The sequence below is a fragment of the Biomphalaria glabrata genome, chromosome 2, assembly GCF_947242115.1.
Source record: "Biomphalaria glabrata chromosome 2, xgBioGlab47.1, whole genome shotgun sequence".
Classification (NCBI taxonomy): Eukaryota; Metazoa; Mollusca; class Gastropoda; family Planorbidae; genus Biomphalaria; species Biomphalaria glabrata.
Genome location: NC_074712.1, coordinates 51,040,600 through 51,059,872, shown reverse-complemented (window position 1 = coordinate 51,059,872; position 19,273 = coordinate 51,040,600). Strand labels below are relative to the sequence as shown.

Here is a 19,273-nt window from a genome sequence, read left to right as displayed (position 1 = left end):
ACTGGCTTTTACGTTGCAGTTTCCCGGGTAACGCTTCTCAGCCTCATTGTGGTACCAGGGTTGAAACGGTCGTTTGATAAGAAGATCAGGTCAGTAGGGAAGTAAAACAGAACTCCCGTTGGGGTGTTTAAGGACCAAGTACATTGCATTGGCGGGGATAGAAGAGAGCCCCCTGTCACTATCCACACCAAGAGTTCCAAGAGTTTTCGACAAGATTCTTCTGTAACACATTTTTGTTGTAAGTCTTCATAAGAGGCGCAGTGGCTGAGCGATTAAGCGCTTGCCTAATGAGCCTGGGATCCTGGGTTCGAATCTCGGTGAAGACTGGGATTTTGAATTTCGGGACTTTTTTCTTCCTCGTTCTCATTTCGGAGCGTTCAGGTGACTAGAGCAATATATATGAGACGAACTGCGCAGCGGTTTCCAAATCAGGGAGCTCCCCATATAGTTTTCTTTCTAATTTGGGACTGACTTGTCTGACTTAAGTTGAGGAAATTAAAGTCGGTTGGCCGTTGTGCTGGCCACATGCCACCCTGCTAGTTAACCGTTGGCCAAAGAAACATGACCCTAACATCATCTGCCCCATAGATCGCAACGTCTGAAAGGGAAACTTTACTTTTTCTTCAGGAGAGAAGTTTACATTTCAGCTTACAGAGGTGCATCGAATTTTGTGTAGCCATAACACACAGTGTGCATACTTCAACTAATTTGTAGTCAAATAGGTGATAGAGTCAGACTGAAGTAGATGCAGGTAACGGAGACACCTGTAGACTGTGCAGAAAACTTCGGTCTCTTTCTCTTCATTCGATAAAAAAATAGAAAGTAAAAAAAAAAAAACAAAAAAAAAAACCTATTTGATTCGTGTCAAGACCAGGTCACAACGACCTTGATTTAGGTCAACTATAATAAGCATATCTGTAGATTGTCAAGTCCATTTTTTTAAAAAGTGTCTTTAAGGCCAGGTGAATATTTAAATAAATGAACCTGTGTGCCGGGGGAGTGTTGTCAAAACTTGAGGCTTTAGAAATGATATCATCCCACATTACTTCAAGTGTCAAAGTAGGTTCACAGATAGTCAGGTAAAAGGCCTAACAGCATTTACACACACACACAAATTAGGGACGGGATAAATTGGCTAGTAAAAAATTAGACAAGGTACTAGTTTATTTTATTTTGAGAATTAAAAAAGCACTATGGAGCTCTTCTGTTTAATGAAATGTAGGTCTATGTGAAAGAAGAAAAACAAAAAAACAACAACATACAAAAAATAGATCAGTTTGAAATAGATTTATAGGTGCAAGAAGGATAGAGGTACGTGGTATTTGTGTAGGTAGTTTCTTTTGTACAAAGCCGGAGTATAGAAGTCAGTTAAACCTGGTACTCTATAAACAAGTAATGACAGCAAGGGCTAAATTGGTATATCTAGACAGAATGGAACTCAACATGCAGACAACAGGGTGGGGAGAAATTAAAAATCCCCACGGGCACCCACTTGAGAGGGGCCCCCACTTGGGAGGAGCCTCCAAATGAGAGCGACATTTTTTTTACCTTAAATATTATGCCATTATCTCATGACATGATCTCGAATGTCAAAATGCAGGGGTCTCTAAAGAGGTCAAGCCATCCCGGGCCCCCAATCGATGACTAATTCATAGCTACGCCACTGGCAGACAAGTAGAAAAACTGTCCGCTGTTATAAAGACATTTGTTTGTGTTGCAATGATCTATTGATCACATATCCTAGATGCTTGAGTATAATGTGCGGGTGTATTAGATGCGAGATCATTAAGGCATAAACCTCTTCACAACGTAACTTAAAATCACAAAGATATAACTAACTAGATTAATTTAGAGTAGGGTACAGTCGAGTCTAAGTCACTTTAATATGGAGTAGGCCACAGTCGAGTCTGCGTCACTTTAATATGGAGTAGGCTACAGTCGAGTCTGCGTCACTTTAATATGGAGTAGGCTACAGTCGAGTCTGCGTCACTTTAATATGGAGTAGGCTACAGTCGAGTCTGCGTCACTTTAATATGGAGTAGGCTACAGTCGAGTCTGCGTCACTTTAATATGGAGTAGGCTACAGTCGAGTCTGCGTCACTTTAATATGGATGAGGCTACAGTCGAGTCTGCGTCACTTTAATATGGAGTAGGCTACAGTCGAGTCTGCGTCACTTTAATATGGAGTAGGCTACAGTCGAGTCTAAGTCATTTTAATATGGAGTAGGCTACAGTCGAGTCTAAGTCACTTTAATATGGAGTAGGCTACAGTCGAGTCTAAGTCACTTTAATATGGAGTAGGCTACAGTCGAGTCTAAGTCACTTTAATATGGAGTAGGCCACAGTCGAGTCTAAGTCACTTTAATATGGAGTAGGCTACAGTCGAGTCTAAGTCACTTTAATATGGAGTAGGCTACAGTCGAGTCTAAGTCACTTTAATATGGAGTAGGCTACAGTCGAGTCTGCGTCACTTTAATATGGAGTAGGCTACAGTCGAGTCTGCGTCACTTTAATATGGAGTAGGCTACAGTCGAGTCTGCGTCACTTTAATATGGAGTAGGCTACAGTCGAGTCTGCGTCACTTTAATATGGAGTAGGCCACAGTCGAGTCTGCGTCACTTTAATATGGAGTAGGCTACAGTCGAGTCTAAGTCACTTTAATATGGAGTAGGCCACAGTCGAGTCTAAGTCACTTTAATATGGAGTAGGCTACAGTCGAGACTGCGTCACTTTAATATGGAGTAGGCCACAGTCGAGTCTAAGTCACTTTAATATGGAGTAGGCTACAGTCGAGTCTGCGTCACTTTAATATGGAGTAGGCCACAGTCGAGTCTAAGTCACTTTAATATGGAGTAGGCTACAGTCGAGTCTGCGTCACTTTAATATGGAGTAGGCCACAGTCGAGCCTGCATCACTAAAACGATGTCGCGTTCAAAGTCCGTCACTAAACTAGGTACCGGTACTCTACACCAGTGTTTCTCAAACGGTGGTCCGCGGACCCTTCTGCTCCACACCACCAAATGAGGTCAAGCCATCCCGGGCCCCCAATCGATGACTAATTCATAGCTACGCCACTGGCAGACAAGTAGAAAAACTGTCCGCTGTTATAAAGACATTTGTTTGTGTTGCAATGATCTATTGATCACATATCCTAGATGCTTGAGTATAATGTGCGGGTGTATTAGATGCGAGATCATTAAGGCATAAACCTCTTCACAACGTAACTTAAAATCACAAAGATATAACTAACTAGATTAATTTAGAGTAGGGTACAGTCGAGTCTAAGTCACTTTAATATGGAGTAGGCCACAGTCGAGTCTGCGTCACTTTAATATGGAGTAGGCTACAGTCGAGTCTGCGTCACTTTAATATGGAGTAGGCTACAGTCGAGTCTGCGTCACTTTAATATGGAGTAGGCTACAGTCGAGTCTGCGTCACTTTAATATGGAGTAGGCTACAGTCGAGTCTGCGTCACTTTAATATGGAGTAGGCTACAGTCGAGTCTGCGTCACTTTAATATGGATGAGGCTACAGTCGAGTCTGCGTCACTTTAATATGGAGTAGGCTACAGTCGAGTCTGCGTCACTTTAATATGGAGTAGGCTACAGTCGAGTCTGCGTCACTTTAATATGGAGTAGGCTACAGTCGAGTCTAAGTCATTTTAATATGGAGTAGGCTACAGTCGAGTCTAAGTCACTTTAATATGGAGTAGGCTACAGTCGAGTCTAAGTCACTTTAATATGGAGTAGGCTACAGTCGAGTCTAAGTCACTTTAATATGGAGTAGGCCACAGTCGAGTCTAAGTCACTTTAATATGGAGTAGGCTACAGTCGAGTCTAAGTCACTTTAATATGGAGTAGGCTACAGTCGAGTCTAAGTCACTTTAATATGGAGTAGGCTACAGTCGAGTCTGCGTCACTTTAATATGGAGTAGGCTACAGTCGAGTCTGCGTCACTTTAATATGGAGTAGGCTACAGTCGAGTCTGCGTCACTTTAATATGGAGTAGGCTACAGTCGAGTCTGCGTCACTTTAATATGGAGTAGGCCACAGTCGAGTCTGCGTCACTTTAATATGGAGTAGGCTACAGTCGAGTCTAAGTCACTTTAATATGGAGTAGGCCACAGTCGAGTCTAAGTCACTTTAATATGGAGTAGGCTACAGTCGAGACTGCGTCACTTTAATATGGAGTAGGCCACAGTCGAGTCTAAGTCACTTTAATATGGAGTAGGCTACAGTCGAGTCTGCGTCACTTTAATATGGAGTAGGCCACAGTCGAGTCTAAGTCACTTTAATATGGAGTAGGCTACAGTCGAGTCTGCGTCACTTTAATATGGAGTAGGCCACAGTCGAGCCTGCATCACTAAAACGATGTCGCGTTCAAAGTCCGTCACTAAACTAGGTACCGGTACTCTACACCAGTGTTTCTCAAACGGTGGTCCGCGGACCCTTCTGCTCCACACCACCAAATGTTTGTAGGTTCAGACCAAACACAGCAGATTTGATGCAGCCCACACAAAGTCAGTAGGATCGTACGGATACAGCTTCATGTTTAGGCAAGGTTTAAGTGAGAAAAAAAAATCTATTAATTCTTTAGTTTTTTGAATAAATCATTTGCTTATTTCGTGCAGCAATGATATGACACGATTTTGGAAATGGAGAAGTCACATAAGAATATTCCCAGTCACGTTCTATTCTGTAGGACTTGGTCTCTAAATACATAATTTTAGTGAAGAAAACTAATCGTCACATTTAATTAACCAGATTGATAGTTTTGAACTTGCAAATGATACGATGAAAAAACGCAAAAGTCACAGATAAAGAAAGACAAGCCAACAACAGACATTCGATACAATTCATAGTGATGACATCAGCTTCCTGTTGCCTGGGTTTACAGTTATATAGTATTTCCGGTTCAACTTGTGCGTGATCTTGTCAGGATTGCCGGCGCTATTGTCCAACTGGTAAGAGTCGACTTCTTATTGCTTAGTCCAAGAATGGGAATCAAACGGAGAACAGTTCCCTAGTTCTGTTTCTACATTTCCACACTTCCGTTATTCCACAGTCACTCACTCTCGGTTTACATTTTGACATTTTCAGATCCGGTTGACGTTCTTCAAACAATAAAATACAGTAAGAGAAAAAAAAAGAAGAGTAAGCGATGTAGATAATTGACTGGGCGATGTAATGGAACATAAAGTAAAACATAAAGAAATGAAAAGAGGTAAGATGGGGAAATAGTGGGAAATGAGTAGACTAATTCAATAATGTTAGGTAAGCTACACTGAAAGATCACTGCTACCAACTAATTGAACATGTAATTACTTTTGTTTCTGCTGCGCTGAAAACTGCAAACACTAATTATATTCTTTAAACGACATAGCCATAGGTTTCTATATATGTATATTATATCTAGACTGGCAATGGGAAACAAATTCTTATCCCGATTGATCGATTCACAGATCTCTCTCTATATAACTATATATATATAATAAATATATATATGTATTTATTATTTATTTATTTATGTACGTAACTCTTTTTCAAACTGTAAGGGAAGTCGCCCAATTCAATCTTTTCTGTCTTAGAAAAGTACATAGACATAAATAAATATAGACTGGCCGAAGGAAGTAACTTCATGTAACTTGAAAACATGTATATCTATTGTTTTCGGATATCCGAATTATGAAAAGTTGCATGATCTTCATTTTTAGAGATTAAACAAAACTACACTGCCTCCTTATTTACAATATATATAGGTGTGTATCATTGTGTTTATTAAAAACAAAGTTAAAAAAGCACTTAACTTTTATACTGCTCATAAATGCTGTATAATAAAGTACACAAAATTGCAAGTCACAAATTTTCGTTTCATAAAACTCTTTAATCGGCCAGTCTAGATTTATTTATATCTATGGAAAAGTAGTGATCTTTAGTTTTCAAAGTTTATAAATAATACAAAATCATTTCTCAGATTTTCTTTAGAATGGGCTATTAATAACAGAACTATATATTCACTCAAATATTGAAACAAAACCATTTCCTGTTAGTTTCCATTAAGATAATGTTTCAAAAATCTTAGATCGAAATAATTCATGTCGGTTGATTTTAATTATCTTATGTACATTTAGATAGATTGATTACCTAGATCTTTCTAGATTATGTTTCTAAAACTTCTCAGTGACTGAGGTAGACAAAACTTGGACGTCCATACGTGATGCTATGTACCAAACATCGTCACTGGTCTTTGGGAACAAAACAAAGACAAATGAAAACTGGTTTGAAGCAAGTCTGATAGAAATGGAAACTGCCACTAGAAGCAAGAGAGTAGCCATGCTAAAATACAAGAAGGAGCCCACCCCAAGCACCTTACAGATCTACTCGAAACGATGCCCAAAGACAGTGCGCTAACAAATACTGGCAGGACCTATGTGAAAACATCCAATCTTGTGCCGACTGTGGTAACATCAGAGGACTATACGAGGGCATGAAAAAAGCCTTTGGACCTCACACCAGCAAGTGTGCTCCGCTCAAGTCAAAAGATGGCTCAATCATCAGCGATCGTGCGCTGCAAATGGAACGATGGGTTGAACACTATGCAGAACTCTACCAGATTGAAAATGTCATCTCGCCAACTGCTTTGTCTAACTTCCCATCACTTTCAGTTTTGAGCGAATTAGACGAAACACCCTCTGTAAAGGAAATGGGCACAACCATTGACATGCTTGCACACGGGAAAGGAGATGGTATTCCTGCAGAAGCCATTCACGCTGGAAAGCATGCCCTAATCAAGCCACTCCATGAACTGCTAAGTTTGTGCTGGAAGCAAGGAATAGTCCCCAGGAATTGAAGGATGCCATCATAGTAACAATTTACAAAAATAAAGGCGACCGCTCCGTTTGTAACAGTTTTAGAGGCATTTCACTTCTTAGCATGGTGTGAAGGCTTATGCCGGAGTAATACTGAAGTGGCTGCAGATCTTGGCAGAACGAGTTTACCCAGAATCGCAGTGTGGCTTTAGGGCCGGTAGATCCACAACAGATATGGTCTTCTCCCACCAGGAGAAAAACAGAGAAGAAAGGCAGTCCATCTTTAGAGCTTTTATTGACTTGACCAAGGCGTTTGACCTTTTGTTTTTCTTGCTAAATTCTGGTGCGTGTGGCAGAACAGAAGCCTTTTTGTGTAAGAATGCTAACATAACTTACAGAAGTCTCTCATTGCTGAGGACAAAGAACATTTGGTTTGCTACATAGTACCACCTTCAACTGACACCTATGATCAGTTCTTTTTCATCCCTCTCTTTCTCTTCCTCTCTCTTTCTCACTCCGCCCTCTCTTTCTCTTTCTCTCTCTTTCACACTCCATCCCTCTCTTTCTCTCCCTTTCATTCTCCCCTCTCTCTTTCTCTTCCTCTCTCTTTCATACTCCACTCTCTCTCTGAAATATACAAATAGATTTTTGAACAAGATACAGTCGTTTCTTAACACTAGATTTCAACAAACTTATTCGAGCAAGTCGAGTAACATAAATCGTTTGGCTACCCACATAAGGTGGCGTTCGAATCTCGATGTAGACTCAGGACTAAGTTATGTTTGTTGCCTAAATTTTCCATAAAAGAAATTGGACTAGAGCACCTTATAAGACCACGAAAGATCCGCTATACAATGAAATATTAATAATACATTTCAAAATACAAGATATAAAATAGATCAGCCTAACTGACCTGTCAGCTACAAACGACGAAGGCAAACTCAAGTCTAATACAGATCCATATTACCATACGGCATCTTCGGTGCCGTGCCAAATTGAACTATCTCAATAAGACCCATGTATCTCTGGGGTCCACTAAAATCGCCCCCCCCCCCTATTCCCCGTCTATGGGCCAACAGAAGTGCCATCCCCCCCTTTTTACGTAAGTCTGTATCACTAAATGAGTCGAGTTTTGTGTGTGCTTTGTCTCTAGAGTCATCGCTACTAAACCTTTGTTCTTGCTATATTGCTAGTTTGTTTTAATATATAATTATACAAAGTATGTCTCATTATTGAATATTTAATTACATTTAATGACGTGGCTTACCTGGTGACTCCAGAAGATCTCCAAAAAGGCTTGTGAAAATGAAGGCTAAAACCGAAGACCACAGACCGAGTGTTAGAATAGGGAACGTTGGTTTGTTCTAAGGGAATATGGAAATAGACAGAATAAATCTACATTTAATTAAGAAAAAAAACACTAATCACGGTTTAATATGTGTGTTATAAACAAATTACAAAGTATAGTCCAAATTTCTCGATTTATTTTTCTTTTGAACAAAAAAAAAATAACCCAATCAGTTTTTATCCGACAGAAGTGACGCTAGTTGTAGCAGGCGACAAGCGAGGTCGTCTGGTTTTCAAGGCCAAGAGCTCAAAACGAGCAGAAAAAGGGGAGAGAACTGGTTCTAATGAGATGGAAGCCGTTGACAACGTCTAGGATGGGGCGATGGTTGATTTCCCTCGAGGAGATTTATCAAACTATGTTCATTGTGTCTTTCCTGTCGGACACCTCATACATACATTGTACTTAGAAATAGAGCGAAACTGAAATGCCTGTGACACATCAGCAGTAGATATAAATAGATGTAGATCATTTCTTTCTAGTCCTCTCATCCCGTGCACTTTATAGTGCGATTAGAATTTTTTAAAAAAATTTGTATTTCATCTATATAGATTTAACGGATAAATATCAAGGAACTAGGATCTTTGTTATTGGGGTAGTTCTATTTAAAAAAAAAAAACAACCTACAACACACGGTTGCATGTGCGACTAGTTTTCGCAAAGTGGATATCAACTGTCTGGTGCAACATGTTTTTTCTCCCTCTTCCCATTCTCTGGTCAAGCTGGAACTTTGCACAATTATATAGTGTTCCTAACAAAGCAAGAATCAATTTAAAAAAACAAACAAACAACCAATGAGCTAGTTAAATAGTGGTAAATAGTTCATTCTGCCTGATATCGGGAAATGGAAATAAATGTCACAGTATTGAGAAATATGGCTTGAGTTCTTACCCTTAGATAAGGTTTGTTGTTTTTAAAAAGTTTTTTTTTTTTGCTTGTTTTTATGTGTGTGCTGCGTGTGTGTTTTGTCCAGTCCAGTGTTAGAACCAAAAAAAAAATAAATATTTTCGACTTATTCAGTGACGGCGTGTATCAGGTTTCTTACGTTCCTTCAGAAATGAACATTTTTACGAGTCAAGCCTCCTGGGGGAAGAGGAGAGGGAAGAGGATGGCGGCGGGCAGGGTTCGAACAGGGGACTATCGCCACGTCAGCCTGAATCGCATTCCACACAACCAGGCGGTTATTAATATTATTATTTTTTTTTTGCTTTATTATTTCATTGCTCCAATTATCATTTAATTCTTTTTTGAAGTCAAAGCGATAACGTTGACTCCCGAAGCCCTTCCCATCAAGCCATGTTTGGGTAGAGCTGCATGGCAGCAGACGTTTGAAGTCAAGAGTTTTCCCTCCCTTAGGTGGGCAGCAGACGTTTGAATTCAAGAGATTTCCTTCTCCTATGTGGGCAGCAGACGTTTGAATTCAAGAGTTTTCAATCGTCTAGGTGGGCAGCAGACGTTTGAATTCAAGAGTTTTCAATCGTCTAGGTGGACAGCAGACGTTTGAATTCAAAGAGTTTTCAATCGTCTAGGTGGGCAGCAGACGTTTGAATTCAAGAGTTTTCAATCGTCTAGGTGGACAGCAGACGTTTGAATTCAAAGAGTTTTCCCTCTCCTATATGGATAGCCAGCCAAGGCTAACGAGCATCTGGCTGCCCGAAACTTACTGGTTTAGGCGCCAGTTGCTCGCCTTTGCCCCTTTCCTGTCGGTGGTACCATTTTTGCCGGACCCAATATCTGATCCACACGTGAAGTCCAGGAGATGGACTGGTTGTCAAAGACTATTGAAGATGCATGTCGTAAGGCTGTCATTTTTCCAGAAGTAGTAATGGAAATAAGACTCTACTACTTACAAAATGTTTCCAACGGATTGCAGATATTGTTATATGAAGACGCAATTGTGCTATAAAGTAGCGCATTAGTTTACTTATTATGTTTGTTGAGGGGATAGAACCTAAGGGTACATTATAGTTCGTCTCTTCAGTTTTCTTTGTTGACACATATTGGCACATATTCAATCTAGTATTTAAAGTTGTGTGTTTGTTTCAAACTGAAAGATCATGTAATGATATTTGCGAATGTTTCGTCAGGTGGCACTCGATAAGATAACACAAGTTGAAGTCTGGATGACTCACAGCCTTTAATTCTAGGTCACTGGGTCAAACATGTAAAATGGAAACACTGCCGGGTTTGTCGAAACAAACAGCTTCTGGCAGAATAAATTAATAGAAATCTAATCTAATATATATAATTAAATGTTAGGTGTATGTATGGATGTATGTCCCGAATAAAAATCAAAACCGTTTGACCAATCTTGATAAAAACTTACAAATCGGGTAAACCCGTTTTCACAGTATTTAATATTAAATATCAATAAGTCGGCTAAACGGTAAACCTATTTTCACACTACTTTCATTTTCGTGGAAAATTATCTTTAAAAATGTTTAGGGAACATTCGCCAAGTTTGACATAGACCTAAACGTCTGACCAGTAATACCCAAACTGAGGCCCGCAGGCATCGGCTCACATCCAGCTTATATATATATATATATATATATATATATATATATATATATATATATATATATATATAATTTATACATATGTAAACACATCAACAAAAGAGTTTGATGGATGCCATTACAATGATTATTACATTACTGAAGAGAAACAAAACAAAACAAAAAAAAAAACTAAATGAATATGTAATGCAGTAAGTCTCAAGTTGGTCCCCATGGCCCTAAATATTCTAAATATTCTATCAGTGGGTCTCAAGATCAGGCTGACTTGCTCCGGGCATGGTGACCCACTCTTGTCAACACGGACAGCTGATGAATGGGAGAAAAGGTTTCAACTGTAATGTCTACCTTCAGGCTTCGCTTTGACTCACCCACGTAGAGAAGAGAGATATGTTAAGTGCTGTATCTGCCCCTAGGTGGCGCTCGTATGAAGGGAACTGTTGAAGTTGCCATTGATTAATCACCCCCTTCCTTCCTCCCCCAGTAAAATGGTCTCTGTTCCATTACCTCGGAACATTTCCGCCCTCTCTCGAGAAAATGTTCTTCATGCGAGATTCCCTAAAATTTATGTGTTTTACTTCGCGTGTCTCCCTTCTATATCTTATGTGTGTCTGGGATAAAATAGATAGATAGATAGATAGATAGATAGATAGATAGATAGATAGATAGATAGTGAGAGAATTATAAATAGATAATAACATACAAATCAGTATCAGGAACGAAATTTGATATCTCTTTGGTCACATGACCATGTTCTGATGGAAGCTAAACATCTTCGAAGTTCTTCATCGCTAAAAAAAAAAACCTTTACCTTTTAAACCTTAAAGGACTTCACCTGTCTTCCTTTATTAGTTTATTTTTCAAAGTAGTAACGCTGGCCAAGGATGCCCTCAAGCACCGACGCTCAGTTGAAACAAATATTACATCCTGCTCAGTACAAACCTATAGGGCGATATAGGGCGAAATCAAACTACTGATCTAAGATTATATCAGCATATGAAAAGGTCATTAGCAACCAAGGCAGAGTATGATACACTTATGGACAAAAATAGTATCAATAGGTTATGTCTGATGAGCTTCTGTCTCTAGGTAACATTACTTGAGAGACTAAACAAAACATTACTTGACAGACCAAACATTACTTGAGAGACCAAATAAAACATTACATGACAGACCAAATATTACTTGAGAGACCAAAAAACATTACATGACAGACCAAATATTACTTGAGAGACCAAAAACCATTACTTGACAGACCAAATATTACTTGAAAGACCAAATATTACTTGACATACCAAAACGTTACCTGACAGCTCTGTGATCTTCATATGGATAGATATTGGAGTTGGTCCATTGATGAGATAACCCTTTATCTTAGCAGACTCATTCTGTTGACCGGATATGAAACTACATTATTATTGCAGAATCTTTTCTAATTAAAATTAAATTGTTATTAAAATACCTATTTTCAAGTCACTCCTTCATGTAACCTGGATCCAGGAACCTGCTCAGCTGATCTCAAAAACGACTTTAACGATTTTACTAGAAAATGAACTCTTGATGTATATCGCTGAGAAACGAATTACTAGCTCGTTGGCCACACGGGGAAACCGTTAACATTTTTCAAGTAAAAAATAAATAAATTTAAATTTGGCTAGAGATCTATATCTAGGATTCTAGGTCTTGATCCAAACATCAGTTTTGAAAGGACTTTCGCATTCTTGAAAGGACTATTGCGTTCGGGAATTTCCGAATGATTCAAGAGTTTAATAAATTAATGTTCAGGAAAATTGTGCGCTTCGTCTTCTAAGTCTAGACTACTCTTAGATCTAAATACTTTTATCATTGGAATATTATTAAGTGTATTCGATGTATACTCAGGTTTTACCAGGATTCTTTCTCGGGGAGTGGGGGGGGGGGGGGGTAAGAAAATGTTTCATTATTGTTTTTTAAATCTAACATTCATTAATTTTTAAGAGAAAAACAATTGCTCTATATGTTGCACAAAGGAGGTTTTTGTCTTTTTAAAAACTATTGTTAATGTTTTTCTTATTAATCATTAAAGACACCTGTTCTAAGACATGAAATAAATGTTTTATAATAAAGCGAAGACTAGCAACGTAAGATGCACAATACAATACTGTTGGTTTTATTTTAGTGATTCACTTTGTAGGCTGTTGGACTTGGTTTGGAATAAGTTCTAATAATTATTTGCTTATTAAATGTTTATTTGGTTACTCGCGTTCACATTGTCTTTATTTAACTTTTTTGTTTGTTTAGGCATTAAAAAAAAAAAGGTTTCACAAATATTAACATTCGTATTTCGGCATAAAGTTAGTAAACATGTTCTCCTATTGTTTTATAGATATTGAATGTTTTTCAAAGCCAACCTCTACATTTCATCTTTGATAGTGTCCACTGAATGCAATATTAAATAAGCCGAGTATTTAGAAAATCTAACTTGAGAGCCCCCACGCTTTGAAGCTTCACATACAAAAAATACATGCATTACTAACTCAATGTATTCCAGATCCCAGCGAATTATTATCAAGATTTCTCGTTGGCTTGACCGAATTTGGACTTAATTCTCCTGGAACAGCCGCGGCTTTTGTGTCGATGAGAAAAAAGAAAGCACCGATCGACACAGATGTAAGCTCCACTCCACGGCTCTCCGATGGACATCCATTATGCAGTTGTCACTTCAATACGGGGAGTTAATGCGACCAGTGTCCACCACGCGTCCCGCAGGTGATGCTTCAAACGTAACGGTGGTTTGCCTGTCGCCAGTGTCTCGCCCCTAATTTCTCAGGTCTTGGCAGATGTAAGGTCACGGAAATGACCCATTAGACAGGTCACGTGATTGTCACAAGTTTATTAAAGTGGATTTTTATTTAGTTGACCATTTTGTCCCCGCTCTCTGGGGTCGCCAACAATACGAACAAATGTACTTCCAGGTAAACATGTGGTCACGGTTATCTTTTCTATTGGATAGATTATCAATAATCTTTCTCTGTACTTTCAATAGCATGTTTTTACTATTTTTACTCTTACAATGTAACTGGGTGTGAACATATCTTAGAATTCTCATAGGACAACTGCGACCTATTTGGGCAAACAAATCAATCAGCCTGGAGCCCGAGCTATGCTTATCAACCTCACCGTAGCTCTCGGGTGGAAACCGTCGTTAGAGGAGCCGTTGGAGTGCCTAAGTACATCCATAACGGGCATGGAAGAAAGCCCCACCAAACAGGTCACTATCCACACACAGTTCCTCAAATGACGGTTTTGTTATGGCGGACACCTGGACGGTTGATGGGGGCGTTTCCCTGATGTGCTCGACCATTGGCCTCGCTTCTAATCCGAGCTCATTGGGATATGAGCCATCGGTAACAGAGATGTCATAATTTACATCTGCTTGGATCTTTCCCAGACAGAAGTTTGTTCAGATATCAATCTTACGTTTGTGTAAAGCACATCATAATTTGCTGAAGTTATAAAATTACACTTATTAATAATTACTTAGTTTTTAAAACAACATTTGTTTTAGTATCCAATATGCATCTTCATATGTAATCTCAAAATAAAAATAAAAAATAAAACATCGTTGAGAAATGATGCCCTAGGGCCTAAGCTCTTGTTTGACTTGCTGACTGATTATTTATGCAACGGAAATTTATGTTTTTAATTAACAGTTAGCGACATGTTGGGTTTTAATACGATTGGCTAATAAACAACAGTTCACATAGCTTATTATAGACATCATGACATAGTTTTTGGATTCAATCTTAATTCTAATTCCATTTTTATTTCTTGCATTATCATCTTCTACTTTTTATATATTTGTATAGGGCTGCCGTTAGATTTTGCTGTGTCCACAAAAGGTCATCAAAAATTGTTATTAATAGTAACACAATTAACAAACCGATCGATACACTTGGAAACAAAACAAAATCGACAGCCTCGGAATAAAATAGATGGCAACAGGACCATTAGTTATACAGAAGACAAAATCTTTCAACAGAAAGGAGATAGAGTATAACGAACCTGTCAAGTCGGTATCGGTAGGCCTATAATACTTTGTCTTATTGTGAACTGACGGTACATTGCACACACATAATATATGTTTCATTATTATGTACACAATAAGTCTAGAGACCCTGTGGCTACATGTTGAAATCAACCTTGATGAAATAAAACTTAATGTAACTTTTATAAACGATATACATAAATTCCACTTGAAAGTAGCTGTGTGTAGAAACAAGTGAAATGATCATCAAGATGTAGCTCACTACAAATACACGTCTTGTCTGTCTCACGTCTTCAGATCATCTTTTTTGTTTTCTACTTTCATAGCAGCCCTTGGTATTCACTTGAATTATGCAAGACCAAATCGTGGTTTCGTCAGAAACTCTCCAGCATACTATGCCTGAATTGGACTAGGATGTAGTTATCTTCAAATTTGAAGAAACAGAGGAATTCAAAACAAATCAATTTACAGAAGCGTTGCTAGGTTTGGTGTCACCCACTGAGGTACGCACCCCTGTAGAGACGCCACTGTAAACACACACTAGAACAACTGGAGCGTAAAAATATATGCTCAATGATTGAGTTTTTACTGCGTTTCTAGTAATAAGATTTCATGTCATGCATAGAATGTCAGTCATTTCATGACTTCACAGGATGCAAGTCATTTCATAGCTGTCATTTGATGTCACAGGATATCAGTCATTTCATGGCTGTCATTTCATGTCACAGGATGCAAGTCATTTCATGGCTGTCATTTATGTCACAGGATGCAAGTCATTTCATGGCTGTCATATCATGTCACAGGATGCAAGTCATTTCATGTCAGTCACAGGATGTCAGTCATTTCATGGCTGTCACAGGATGTCAGTCATTTCATGGCTGTCATTTCATGTCAGTCACAGAAAGTCAGTAATGTCATGTTAGTCACAGGATGTTGGTCGTTTCATGTCAGCCACAGGATGTCAGTCATTTCATGACTTCACAGGATGCAAGTCATTTCATGTATATCACAGGATGACAGTCATTTCATGTCTGTCATAGGTTGTCAGTCACTTTGTGTCCGAAATTTCCTGTCAGTCATTTCAAGTCAGTCACTGGATGTCAGTCATTTCATGTCCGTCACAGGATGTTAGTCATTTCTTGATTTCACAGGATGCAAGTCATTTCATGGCTGTCATTTCATGTCTGTCACAGGATGACAGTCATTTCTTGTCTGTCATAGGTTGTCAGTCATTTCGTGTCAGGCATTTTCTGTCAGTCATTTCAAGTCAGTCACAGGAAGTCAGTAATTTCATATCAGTCACAGGATGTCAGTTATTTCATATCAGCCACAGGATGCTAAGTCATTTCATGTCTGTCATAGGTTGTCAGTCATTTCGTGTCAGTCATTTCATTTCAACCACTGGATGTCAGTCATTTCATGTCAATTACAGAATGTCAGTCATTTTAAGTCTGTCTCAGGATGTCAGTCACTTCATGTTAGATACAAGATGTCAATAATTTATCAAGATGTCAGTAGCTTCTGTCACACAATGTCAGATTTTGATGCGTCATTTCATTTAAGTCAATTGATGTCATTTATTCTACTTTAAATACTTGTGTTTTTATAAACATTAGCTTTCTGTTTGTCTTAGCGTTTCATAGTGGCTGTGTACTTTGTTCAGTCATAAAATAGTGACATCATTCTCGTGACATCTACTTGGCTTTAGCCTCTGTTTGACGTACGTTTTATTCTAAGTGTATACAGTATACAGTATGTAGGCCTACAGTGGTAACTGATAGCTTACTGTATACCATGACCTCGCACTAACTGAACTTCCTACTTTGGCACCCTCTTTGACCTCCATCCCAATCACCCAAAAGCCCAATGGCCACGGTATGCCTTTGGAATTGTGCCTGTCAATCAAAGTTACCTATCAGTCAACGCTGATAAAGAAAAACACTACACATATATTTTTCAAAAAGTGTATAGGTCAGTGCAGCAGCACACGACGGAAGTGAAGGAAAAAAACAACAACTCATTTTCAGCTATTCATTCACATTTTTGTATCAATGGCAAATGGGGAAAAATACCGAACAAAAAAAAAATAAATTTGATTGTCCAATTATGGGATAAATCAGATTAACTTGAAATGCGGTTTTGAAAGTAAATTTTGTTAGCCAAATGGAAAGGTCAAAGAAGCCCACGTGATCATCATGGAAATGTCTTCGATTCCGAAAATTAAGGATGAGTGCTGTGCTTCACATGACCTGCATATTTTTCAGCATCTCGTGCAGACAAAGCCGTCAGGCGTCAGTTAGTATCTGAAGAAATAAGGAATAATAATTAGTAATTAGCGGTAAATCACGTGAATGCCAAGTGTCGATAATAGTCCTGGGATACAATCTGAATATTAAGACTTTTTAAATATACCAGATAACGAGATAACCAGAGGTCCAAAATACAGAGATTTTCTTAGTATATCAGGATTATCAGCATACAAAGACCTTTTGAATAAATCAGACAGAGTTGGCTACAATTTCTTAAAAAACGTTAGAAAAGTGATGCCACTTTAATGTAGACCGCGAAGAAACAGATGAATACTTCTTCATCGGAGACTGGCCTTACGGTAATACAAAGTTAAATGGGGTGCACTTAGTTTTGTCAGAGGAGCAAAAAGACTAAAACTTTTGAAGATGTGCAATTAATTTGATTCGCACAATAAATTTTTAAAGATAATTATAATGTTATTGACAAACTGTTTTATGAAGGATCCACTATCAATGAAACAAAATAGGCCTACATGCAACATGATAATATTGATTTAAATCCCCAGGTGATTGATTGAAAAAAAATGTTTAAGTGTGAAGTTAAACTTGAGTTATTATATTGCTTTTAAACTCTTTGTAGATTTTTTAGTGTTGATAGATTCCTGATTGTAGATAGATTCCTGTGTGTTTGGTTAAATTCTTGAGTGTGGGTAGATTCCTGTGTGTGGGTAAATTCTTGAGTGTGGGTAGATTCCTGTGTGTGGGTAAATTCTTGAGTTTGGGTAGATTCCTGTGTGTGGGTAAATTCTTGAGTGTGGGTAAATTCTTGAGTGTGGGTAGATTCATGTGTGTGGGTAAATTCATGTATGTGGGTAGATTCATGTGTGTGGGTAGATTCATGTGTGTGGGTAAATTCCCGTGCATAGGTCCGTGTTGGTAGATCAATGTGTGTAGGCTTTTGTGGAAAGCCGATAGGACGAATAAATGCTCTTTCTTAGTGCCATTTGATGATTAGAGCAAGAGCATGAAACGGGTTGCCTGTATCAGCCAGGAAAACCAATGACTAAGTAGACTTTGTCTTTAATTAACATGCACCCCTAGATAAATACATTGATACACCTGGGACGTAATTATCTTCTTCTTTTAAGTGACGTCTGCAATGTATAAGATTAAGTTGTGAATCTAGGTCTCATTAACCAAACAATAACGTTTAAAGTAGCTCTAATTTGTTTGATTGTTTAATGCAGACAATAGCCAAGTTTTGTTTGTATTGCTAACATTATCCCGGAACTCTTGTGACCACAATCGTTGACACCATATTTACATTCATCTAGTCTCTACTTCAATCGTAAATTATTGACTAATGTCAACAAAACAGTTTGTCATTTATCTCCTAGCACTCCCGCCATGTTGAGTCCACGTACTTAGCACCTACTAGCACGTGTAAACAATGCTACACACACACATTAACAGGCACACACAGAGACACACTGCCAACCAAACACACACATGCTGTCACGCAAACACATTTTTTTTCCGTGAGAAAACAAATCACACGGGTGAGTCATCTATCGTCTGTCAATACCTGCACGATTGTCTTCCATCTTGCCGACATGTCATGGCCTATACATTTTAGAATCTGAAGTTTGTAGAGAGAATCAAAGCTTTTCTCTTACCCGATATTTCTCTTGTTTTGATTTATGAAGCAGTAACTCCAACATGATTGTAAATATCAATACAAACAAAACAACAACAACAGACACACATTAAATCACACACACAATCGCAACAAAGAGATATAAACAATGAGCGAGGTCAGACCGGCTATTTTTAGCACAATCGATCAGAACGCGGGAATTTATCTCCCGCGTGTAATCTCTTAGATTCAATTCAAGAGTATAGCAATGTTCGCATGAGTGGTTGGACTCCCTTAGCCTCCTTCCGTTCTGCGCGTGACGCTTGGGGAAGGTCCTTGCACGAGGCGGGATGTGACCCGGCAGCCTACTCACAGCTGCAACGTAGCAGGCATTCTGATAATATATTATCCTTGAAGGTGAGTCGTGGGACGCCAAGTGTTTTACACAGTCACGCCCTGGTCGGTCCTTCAAAACTGATCAAACATACAATGATAGGGTTTTGAGAAGAAACGCTACTTTGACAAGCAATAAAATTCGTTTTTATTAAATGACAAAAGTGATCAAATCAAACATAAGCATTTTATTTTTTGTCTACTAAGTAGGATATAATCATAACAACAACATAATAAATCTAAAACTAGGACAGACAATGAAAGATTTATGTTTGGGATGCGGTCCGCCCTAAAGATGT

The 19,273-nt window shown here is 38.6% G+C and overlaps 1 protein-coding gene and 1 long non-coding RNA gene across 3 annotated transcripts in view; both read right to left on the bottom strand.

Annotated features, from left to right (window-relative positions):
- The window catches only part of LOC106054751 (lethal(2) giant larvae protein homolog 1), a 67,097-nt gene extending 58,740 nt beyond the window's left edge, over nt 1-8,357 (bottom strand). The window contains exons 1-2 of one of the 2 annotated variants that reach the window (XM_056021149.1): nt 8,322-8,357; nt 8,076-8,172 (exon numbers count right to left, since the gene is read on the bottom strand). The gene's annotated coding sequence lies outside the window, so the exon portion shown is untranslated. Of the gene's footprint in view, nt 1-8,075 lie in introns of both variants that reach the window. The other variant, XM_056021147.1, reaches the window with a different exon arrangement.
- An 8,356-nt stretch (nt 8,358-16,713) lies between these two features.
- LOC129924670 (uncharacterized) lies at nt 16,714-18,990 on the bottom strand. Its single transcript, XR_008776662.1, has 2 exons — nt 18,622-18,990; nt 16,714-16,999 (listed from the first exon to the last, which is right to left on the bottom strand). It is a non-coding gene; the product is annotated as an uncharacterized LOC129924670 (long non-coding RNA).
- Nucleotides 18,991-19,273: the final 283 nt, after the last annotated feature.